General features: G+C 51.7%; 1 long non-coding RNA gene across 1 annotated transcript; it reads left to right on the top strand.

The window, feature by feature from the left end:
• Positions 1-296: 296 nt before the first annotated feature.
• On the top strand, positions 297-1,561 carry LOC119107023 (uncharacterized). The gene is made up of 3 exons (XR_005095185.1): positions 297-387; positions 1,010-1,106; positions 1,408-1,561. It is a non-coding gene; the product is annotated as an uncharacterized LOC119107023 (long non-coding RNA).
• The last annotated feature ends 9,422 nt before the right edge of the window (positions 1,562-10,983 follow it).

The following is a 10,983-nucleotide window of genomic DNA, read 5'->3' as shown; positions in this document are numbered from 1 at the left end:
CCTGTCCGCCGATGGCTCGCTCTTCCCTCCGCTGCGGCCGGATGCCTCGCTGGGCATCGTCGCGCCCGCCGAGGCGGCGGACGAGCTGCGGGACGAGCTCGGGCACGGCGAGCCGGACGGCGGCGCGGCCGAGCGAGACGCGGCCAACGCTCGCCGGCCCGGACCCGACGGCTGCGGGCCGGACGGTGCCGGCGGTGGTGACGCCTCCAGCCCCGAGCGGCCGGCGGCGCGGCGCGACAGCGCGCGTGGCGGCGATCTCAGTCGAGACCTGCTGGCCGAGCTGGCGGCGGCCGAGCCGCTGGCGCGCGCCGAGCCGCGCAAGCCCCGCTCCGCCGAACCGGCTGTCGCGCCCGAGCCCGTGCCGCACTCCGTCCTGGAAAGACTCGAGTGAGTGGCGGACGCGCGCCGCCGGTCGGCGCGGCTCCTCGGCCAGGTGGCGCGCCGAATAGGTGAACGCGGTGCCCGTTGTGTATATTCATCGTTCTTTACAACGTGAATGCTGTGTTGCGGTTGGCGTCATGACAGCGCTGCGTATCCAATCAGTGGGTGCTGTCATCTATGATCGGAAGATGGGCGCCGAAACACCAGCATATAGAAACACTGGAATTGACGGGTCGCCCTTACCCGCGACAAACTGGATGTAAACTGCGGCGATTCGCAGTTTTTTACAATAATGTTCGCGTGGTGCTTGTTTCCTTGGTATCCTGTGAAATGTCGCTGGTCTGATGCTCTGGCACGAAGAGCCTGTTGTGCGTTGGGGTAGTGCTTACTTGCTTGGGATGAGACGTGGGTCAACCAACCGCGACTTTACGTGCTTTTTTCCACGTTACATAACTCTGGGAGCTGTGTCCGCGGGAGTTTGCACGAGAGCATCGACGACATATGGTGGGACATGCGGCGAGAGAACTTAACTCTGGGAGTTACGTCCGCAGGAGTTTGCACGAGAGCGTGAACGACATGTGGTGGGGCATGCAAAGAGAGAACTCAACTCTGGGAGCTGTGTCCGCAGGAGTTTGCACGAGAGCATCGACGACATGTGGTGGGGCATGCGGCGAGAGAACTTCAACACCCAGTGGAGCGTCGGCAAGCACATGTACGAGGTCAAGGTGAGATGTGTGACGAGGTCAGGCAGAGCGCTGTGTAGGGCGTTTAAATCGCGGAGGAGACTGTATTTTCATGTCATTTGGCTCTTGCGTCATATGGACGATGCTGACGGTCGAATGCTTGGTTTGTTCCGTTATCAAACTTGGCTGATCGTTAACGTACCTCGGTTTCAGCAAGGGCCTTTTCAGACCTTTAATGGTCGTTTCGTGCACGCTTTTGGACCAGTGTCATGTTGGCCGGACTGGGCGGCTGTCCGGCCGTGCCCACGTGCGGTCTAACCTGCGGTGGTCTCCCGCGTGCCAGGCGGGTATGGAAGGCATGGCCGCCACCATACGGAGTCTGCAGGCGGAGGTGCTGCGCCTGCGCGAGGAGAACCAGTACCTCGGCTGCAAGTTCTGAGTGGCGGCTCGCCTCCAGACCGGCTCCGTCCGTTTCCGGCTGAAATCCCGAGAGTTGGTCGGCTCCGCCGTCGGCAGACACCGCGGCGTGCGCGGTGCGCGCAGCTCGGCGGCTGAGATGGGGGGGGGGGAGGAATATCGCGCTCGACAAGGGGATGGAGAGGACCGCTTCGCAGGCCGCTCGTCGATTGCTCAGTGTACCGAGCCGGGTCCGCGCAGCACGCTGTTGTGTCATGCCGGCTGGCGGCGCGCCGCGGCTGCTCGTTTTGACTACACTTGAGAAGATGGCCTCATGCACGCGGTTTGTGACGCAGCGATGTGCTCAGCGGGCAGGCGCTGGGAAGGCGAGCACGCGCGGACACGCGCCGCAGGGCGCTCGGGCGGCACCAGCAGCATTCCATTGTTGAGCGGTAGTGGATGCCTGTGATAAAATCGAGGGCGGAGGTGTGCGTTGCGGTCGTCCTCGCGGGTGGCCTATTTGGAGCACGCATCATGCAGTCAGAATTTCGTGGGTCCTGTTCGGAGGTCGTGGATCCAATGAATATATCGCACCAACATGCTCGTTATTGTTTGAGGCCCCTTTCCGCCCGCTTGTTGACTGCCACACATTTTGGAGCGGAGTAAGTTGTCTTGAGATTGAAGCGCCCTACCCGTAGGACGCCTTTAACATGCGCCCCGGGTGATCGATTAAACGAAAAGCGTTCGGGAAGGGAACAAATGTGACATCCCCGGGATGCCGAAAGGTGAGAGATAGAGACCAAATGCACGGGGAAGGTTGGACTATTAAACTGATTCGAGTTTGTACGGGGTCTAGGTCAAGACCTTCGGGTTGAATAGGGTCAAAATACCAGATTTGTGTCGTAGTGCCCTTGGGCCCCACGCACTCGTGCGTGTTCTGATAGAAAAAGTTCCCTCTGTTCGAGTCGGGTCAGTGACCTTTTCGACCTTCCGTTCAAAATGACAAACATCAATATTACTTGCATGCATGCATAACAAACAATTGAAAATCAGCGTGGACATCTAAACGCAAGTTTCTAAGGCGAAAGCTTAAGCAAGGTCGTTTTGGGTCAGGTGCCTCCATTGACCTTTATGAAGGCAGAATAAAAACTGCTGATGCCTTTGTCAAAGAATATTGAATAGACGTCAGAAACTACCCCCAAAATAACCTCCAGTTGAGAAACTTTGGCTTTAGGTTTTGGCCAAGACCTGACCACACTTGACCCGAGGCCATTAGACTCAACTGTATTACTCATTTCCGTCTTTTTCACTGATCTGGCCTTCATGCCTGACGGTCTATAGAATCAAATACAATTCCAATTTCTGGTTGTGATCTCAGCCCGCCCTTATCCAAGGTCAGTGTATGCAGTGTATCGGTTGTAATCCTGATTGTAATTACCTGCATGTGAGGCTACCTCAAGGTCGTCTTGCTTTGTCTTTTTGGACTTCGCTGTCGCACCAGCGTGAAAGATTCCCGAAAAAATTGCCTCATCTTTCCAACCATAGGCCCGACTTTGACCTACTACAGGTCCCAGCCTTGAAGGGTCTATAGAATACCGCTCGCATGTTGTTGATAAAAAACACACACACGCACACACGTCTACACACACACACACACACGTCTACACACACACACACACACGTCTACACACACACACACACACACACATATATATATATATATATATATATATATATAATATATATATATATATATATATATATGCGTGTGTTTGTGTTCGCACACCATCAGGTTGGACGTTCCATTGTCCGCAGCTACACAAGGTTTTACTTCGCTGCGTACACCGGTCGGAAACTATTTTAGAGAACTGTGGTACGATACGTATCAAATAAACCCATCCCCCGCCCGAGCACAAGTGTAAGCAGGCTGTTACCCTTCGAAATAGCAAGCAGCAAGTAGATCCCAGTAGGTTCACGAGCGTCTGGCGCTGCACGGGGCACTGTCAAACACGTTACGATAGCTTGCCAAGTTGAAGTAAGCCGTGTGGTCATCCGTGTCTGAGGAGGCTTTCAGTCGGTGCACGACTGTACTCGCGCGTGGAAGGCGGTACGTCGAGTGTGTCGTGATAGGAGAGCCGCGCCAGAAGCGGGAACGTTACGGCCATTAGCAAAGCCTCCCGCCAAGCTCTGTCTAAACCCTGGAGGGTGGAATAGATGTCGCCACCAATCAGCACCGAGCCCAGTAGCGCAGGCCGAGGGGGGGGGGGGGCACAGGAGAGCACGTGCCCCCCGCCCCCTCTTAGGATCCGAGGTGCCCTTCCGGCCCTCGCAACCTACGATTAAGGGCCCGATTTGAGGGCCCAAAAGGTCTGGAAGGGCAGCTGGAGGTCCCATTCAGGCGCCCACTGGGTCGATAAGTATTCATATTTCGGTCAGACACCACCAGTAACGCAAACTCGGCTCCGTGGCGGCATGGGCCAAAGGGCCCTTTTCCCAAGCAGGGACAGAGTCGGAGCCAGCGATTTAGATTGCTCGGGGCCCCACGACATCTAGCAGGGGCTCTGCATTGTCAAGGGGCCCCGAGTCAGCCAGGGACAGTGTTCAAGGAGGCCTGAAGACCCTAGAGGGCCCACCGTTCGATGATCAAGGGCGCGATTAGAGGGTGTAAGGGCATGAAGGGTTGGTCGGCGTCTTATTCAGGAGTCCCGACCTGCGAAAATGGACCTTAAAATAACGGTCAGAGGGCCCTTTGTGTCGATGGGGGAACCACTGAGACGATACGGACCTATATATCGGGCAGGTACTACCGTATCGCACAGTCGGCTCCGTGACGATATAGGCCTGAGTACCCACTTACTAATCAGCTATAAAGCCGGGGCCAGTGGCTTACAGTGGTCAGGACCTTGCATCCGTCAGGGGTCCACAGCGTCGAACGGAGGGCCCTGCGCTCGCAAGAGCCCCGAGCCGACCAAAGGAAGTGTTTGATGAAGACCGAAGAAGCCTCCGGGCGACCCACCGATACCGACTATCAAAGGCCCGGTGGGAGGACATAAGGGCCCAAAGGACTGCCTGAAGGTCACATAAAGAATCGCGGCCCGTAGGGTCGTGGCCTGAATTATCAGTCAGAGGTCCTCTTGCACCGTTTGAGGAATCCCTGAGACAATGTGGGTCTCTACGTCGGTAAGAGACCACGAACACCGAATAGTCGGCTCCATGTCCGCCTGAGCCCTGGAGATCCATTTCCCAAGCATAAATAAAGCTGGGTTTTGCGATTTGTAACGTTCAGAGTCTCTGACGCAATGAGGGGCTCTTGTGTCGGTTAAGGGCCACAGGCCGAACAGGAGTCATGTGGCGGCAAGTCGCCCGAGTCGGAGCGGTGTTTGAGGTGACCCGGAGAGGGGCCGAGGGGTCTTTCAAGACGAAAGATCAAGGGCCCGATGGGATGGCTGAAGTGTCCTAAGGGCTGGCTGTATGTCACATTAAGACATCCGGCAGCAGAGCCGTGATCTCAAGTGTCAGAGGGCCTGTAAGGCCGTGATCTCACATGTCAGTAAGATGATAATCTTGCACCGATAGCGACCCCTGAGGACAAAGCGTTCCTCTATTCAAGCCAGAGATCAAGGGCAACGAACAGTCGGCCCCGTGTTGGTCTGAGCTCTGGGGCCCATTTGCCAAACAGGGACAAGGCTGGGACCGCGATTTTGATTGGTCGCGCCCCTGTTTCGTTCAGGACCCCACAGTGCCTAAAAGGCCATTCTGTGCCTATAAGGCGTCTCGAATCGGTCAGGAGAGAATTTACTCAACAGGGATGGGGAACCAGAGCTCAACAGGGACAGAATGACAGAGGACCTCTTTCATTGGTCGGGGCCCTCTGACAACTGAAGGAAACATAAGAACTTATGATGAGTGCTCACATCGAGGTAATAGAATTGGCCTGTGCTAATTAGGGCTGCCAGTACGGAACGGTGGGCCCTCCAGCCCTATTCCATCATGGGCCCGCTGGGCTCAACTGGAGTTTATGTGCCCGCTGCTGGACCAGCTGCGGCGATCAGGGATATTGTTGCGTTAATAGCGGTTCATGCGTTGATCCAGGGTCAACTGCGTGGGTCAAAAGGCCTCCCGCGTCAGGGGGCGCACCAATGGATATGATGAATCCCTCTAAGGGCCTCCGGATCGAGCAGGAAATGCCGCCCGGCGTCGCCAGAATGACGGCCAGAAACACACCGCGGTGGGAGAGAATGGCCATCCGGTCCCTGACCGGAATAACAATGTGCCCCGGAGTGTCGTACTCAAGGGAGCCCTTTTACCGGAAAGAAATAAGGGGTCTCATCAGCGTTGAATGAAGTGGGTCGAACTACGTTCCAAACGCACAAGGCCATCGTATGTTTCCCTGAAGGCGTTCATTATTTTACAGAATCGACAAGTGAAACAAATACTAGCAAAAGCATTGATCCTGCGCGCCGGGTGCCGCTAGTGTAATGGTTAACGCACCCGCGTTCCACATCTTGGAAACCACATGTACGGGGTCCGATTCCCAGGTGCCCAGGAAGGTGTCCGTCTTCCCGTCAGGGTGAGAGGCTGGCGACGCCTTATAGCACCAGCAGCTGAGTGCGTCATAAAACCCCAATAATACACCGGTTATCTCGGGGAACAAGAATAGCGATGGCTTGGGTTGCAGTTTTCGTAAAACCGAACGGCGTTGACCACTAAAAGTGACGCCAGCGGGTGGGTACCTAGCGCGCAACGATGACTAACGTTAAATAATGTTTCTAAATGTCTTTCAAAATACATTCGTGCAGTTCAAAGATAACACTGGCCAGTTTCTTTTTCGCAACTTTGAGGTTGTCCTCTAGACAGGTACACAGTTCCAGCAAAAACGAAAAATGGAAAAAAGGGATTGTACCCTATTCTTCCAGTTCCACCACCATATTCCAGCATCACTTCGCGAAGACAAATATGTTATTGTCATCAATCTAAAAACCGAACAGGTGAAATATACGCCCGGAAAGTTATAAAATGTACGATTTGGTGTCCAAAAGCGTTCAAAGCTACTTCTTTCAGATACACCACCATTTTCGTCCACCTGTTGGCTTCGGCCTAATGTTAGCCACTGGGCTGACGATTCGCAGCCCAAGGAGACCGCAACGCCTGGCGTCGAATTTTTGTGTTTTTAGGATATGCGAGCGCGCACGCTCAAACCTACATTACATAATTTGTACCACTAATCAATTCTGACCAAATGTTGAACTTACACAGGCAAACACATATTATTCACCCATTTTGGCCTTTGATCTGCATTCGCGGAATCCTTGTCGTCTCTGTACAAACCAGATAAAAATTCTCAAAAATATCTGAGTTCTGCACAATTAAGAGTGACTAGACCATTACAAAATGAAGACCGCCGGCGATTTATGTCATGCAGTCATTTAGCACATGATTTGTCAGCTTATTTATGGTAAATTTAAGGCAGAATGGATCTCGCGGTAGCGCCTGGCCTATGTTCCTGTTATAGAAGATAGAAATGATACATATACATATATATATATATATATATATATATATATATATATATGTGTGTGTGTGTGTGTGTGTGTATGTATGTATGTATGTATATATGACAAACATGCCCTCAATAACAAATGCGTAACATCCGGCGTTTTGGGGGCCTTATACTATCATGGAACCTTTTGTCAACCCTGTGCCCCACCCCCCTCGCTTGGCGAGGCTCCAGCTGTTCCCCTGCGTACGTGTTTGTAACTGGTACAGTCTCTCTTCTCACGTCTAGGATTCTGGGGCCATATGAATTAACGCATTTCCACCAAGGCCGAGTAAAAGCCCAATAGAAAAACATTGTAACGTCAATTCTAACGTCCGCTATGGAGACCTCTCCAAGGCTACGCAGGCTCGGACAACAATGTTTCCGAATAAGTTAAGGCTGGTATTTTATAGAATTGTCGTTGGAGCATCGAAATCGCATTGGTCTCAAATTTGTGTCAATACTCGGAAACTTAACAGTCCTTTAGTCGTACCTGGAGGCGTATTCATTGACCGTGTGCTGTATTTGCAAAGACCTTATCCCCGGTGTCGATCGTACCATCATTTCCTTTTTTGGATTGACACATTCTACTTGAACGCGACGAATTTCAGCTAAGACGGAATGTTTTGAAGGTCTATTGTCTGTCTTCGACTAACCAACTTTTGAAAGAAGGATGAGTGCCCAAAGATGACGTTTTATCGTGTTTCTTCCGTTATGCAACTACAATATTGATGTGAAGTGATCATTCCGATTCGTGAACACGTCCGAGCGGGTCGAAAGTCGAAGAGCCTCAAACCGGTAACAAACGCGAATGAACTCAACGCAGGCGGGATCATATCAGCCCACGCCGCATCTCGCTGGTCCAAACTCCAACAAACAGGGTGGGCATGGTGATGGTGATGGTGATGGAGCACCACTTCGATGCTCGCAGGCAGCAGATCGTCTGTACTGCGCAGGTGACAGTGTGCCTGTGGACAAACCCCCTCCTCCTCTCCAACTAACGGTCTCCCCGGACCTCGGAGGCCAGAGTCGGGCGGGTCAGGGGCGCTCTGGATGTCCTTGGTCAAGATCGACCTCCTCCGGTCAGCGTTACGCCATGCGGCTCGACGCCCCGCTGGTGACCCGGCCGCGATAAGAGCACGCCGCCGGGGTGACGCGGACCGCTGCGCACCGCTGCGCCCCCGCGAACTGGCGTGCCACCGCAGGCCGTCCCAGGCACCCCGGACAGCCGCGGCAGCTGCGGTGCGCGGCCACTCGCCTCGCGTCCGACCCCCGCCGCAGGAGGGCGCGCTGCCGCCGCCGCCCAGCAGGCAGGAGGCTTCAAGAGTTAGGTATACTCATGGGCATGGATAACGGGCTGGATCATGTATAGATTTGGGCGAAATTACGAGTATGGGCGAGGCATGCACGAAATGTCGAGCGAACACTGCAAGAAATACGACACACTTACTGTTTGTGCTTCTTTTACTCATATTTCGCCCCACAAATACTTACCAACAATTATCAGTCCGAGCAAGCAAGTTTAGTGGTATACTTGCAGACCTGTAATTCTTCCATAATCTATGTCTAAAGTGCTGAAATAATGCAAAAGAGATGGCAGCGAGTGGATTGAACTGGTTAGAAATGAGCAGCGAGTGGATTGAACTGGTTAGGAATGAGCAGCGGGTGGGAATGGCTGCAGCCGTCGCAAGTTTACCGATTGGCCCGACTCTCATGCAGACACCATCGGCAGCTGGGAGCAGAAATTGGCGGTTCGACTAATCAGCGAGGCCATGGCGCTGCAATATCAAAAAAAATATAAAAAAATGATGGTGACGCTGAATGGTGGTGACGTTTGAGTAGTTTATGTTCATCTTGTTCTAACTGGTAGTAAAGGGATGTTTGCATGTTTTCGCTGTGGTATGGCATACTGGATGTGCGCAATGAAACGCTTTTCATACAAACGTTGACACTTAAACTAACAAAGGACGGTGGCACCTCTTTTTTGTTTTGTTTTTTGGCAGTCGTGGTGCTGCTCTACTTATTGATAGGCTTTGATACGGACCAGAGTTGAAAGCGGAGCTCAAAGTATGTCATTTAGCACCAGTTCTACAGTAGAGCCCCTGACGCTTCCAACCCCACTCAGTGAGCTAAATGCATGCTTGCCGGAAATGGTAAATATGTGGGTTCATTGTAGTCTGGTTTGAAACTACGCTGAAAAATGCAATTATTCATTTCTATTTAAGTGGTCGTGAGAGCAGGAAACGACGTTTAGTTCTAAAGACGCATGCCTTATCCGCATGCTATTGGTGCAAATATGATAAACAGCAATGGCGTTGAGCCAGGGATGAAACTCAAACAAATGTTTAAAAGCTAGTAATGGTTACTGAACATGACAAATTCGGGCAAAAACGGACGGCCTATACCGTTGTCCGAAAAAGACCAGTCCATTCGGCAACATTCAATTGTAACGAATGCCGATTTTTGTATTAGTGGGCTTCCGAAGCTCCATGATAGATGCTTTGAAATATTTGGCAATTTCACATAGTTTTGAGGGGTCTTTGGAGTTGCTGCAGAATTTCAATATAGAGCCTGGTCTATCAAATAATAGAGGTGTTTTTATGACCAACGTTTTTGAAGGCTGACAGGGTGCAGTTGTCCTGTTTTAAACCGAACGGTAATGCTAGGTCTACAGGACCAATCCCATGATGACCGTGATCAACGCTAACGATACCAAAACAGTTTCTAGACAATACGGAGTGGCTTAAAAAGGACAGGCGTGTAATGTTTCATTGCTCTAGATTGGCACCGCCAATAATGCGCGTCAGAATACTTGGGCGAGTCGCATTCGGCGCCGTAATACACATTAAGATCACCTCCTGACCAAGAGAGCATGCAGGTGCAGACGACGAAGATTTTTGGAGGCTTATTGCTTAGAGATGTGAAAGCTTTATTGATAACATTTTACGCGTGGAATCGCAAGCCATCGAAATTTCTGATCAGGCAAAACAACGGCCTTAAGTAAAATATTGAAGGCAACGTGAAGTTTTGCAAATTAGTTAAGTACTCTTGCATGAATTCCCCTGAAACTACAACAAAGCAGTTTCTACAAGGCAAATTTGCGCATTTCAATTCTGTGAGCATGGCAAGATTGAGGGACGTCTCCCGATTAGTTTGTTATAGTGACTGCACGGAAAATAGCGCAGCGTACAAAATGCGCGGTGTATAGCATGGACGTTGAAGCCAGTGTCCCACATGTATATGAGGTTCTGAACTGAAATAACCATCTTGAAGACCTTTTGGTGCTGTCCGCAACCCTGCCCTTCCAAGACCTAAGCCCCTCTAGCTTCTGAGGTATACGCCCGTGAAAATGGGGAAAGGTATATCGGGGAGAGCATTTCCAAGTCACTTTGGCGTTTACGTCATAATGACATCATTCAAAGCTTGCCTTTCCACTAGCAATGCGGCGATCAAGGCCAATGGAGATATAGTTGTCAAGACGTTCATGTCTGTCGTTTGTGTTCGCGATTTCCAGATATGATGGTCATCAATTAGCTCTCTATCAATTTGTGCAAGGTACCATGACGTAACCAAACCATGACGAATTGAGGAGCATATTTACTAAACAGATAATCGTGCTGTCTAGAGCAATCTTTTCCACTTAAAACGTATGCCAATAGTTATAACTGAGCTTGTTTTCATCATATCTGATGCTTGTCTCAGCATCTTCAAATGTGAAACGTTTCCTTTAATAGGCGTTGCCGCTCGAAAGGGGCCAGAATATTGGTTCCAGTTGGGACCCCCGGCTCTGAGGGTCCCCGTAGCCGCTGCGTCTGTGCTAGCGCCGGAGATGTAGCAGCATCAGACCGCGTGGCAACATGTAGCAGTGTGTAGTAATATCAGACCGGCCGTCGGGTGAAACGTCAGTGTCACTATTCCTGCAGCCTCTGGGCACGACCAGAAAATTTGGGCGCGTGCTTTGAAGGTCTGCGGCCCTTTAGTGTTACC

Source organism: Pollicipes pollicipes, unplaced genomic scaffold (genome assembly GCF_011947565.3).
Source record: "Pollicipes pollicipes isolate AB1234 unplaced genomic scaffold, Ppol_2.1 Scaffold_6598;HRSCAF=7821_pilon_pilon_pilon, whole genome shotgun sequence".
In the NCBI taxonomy this organism is placed as follows: Eukaryota; Metazoa; Arthropoda; class Thecostraca; order Pollicipedomorpha; family Pollicipedidae; genus Pollicipes; species Pollicipes pollicipes.
Note: the sequence above shows the minus strand (reverse complement) of the source record. Positions and strands in the feature narration are given on the sequence as shown.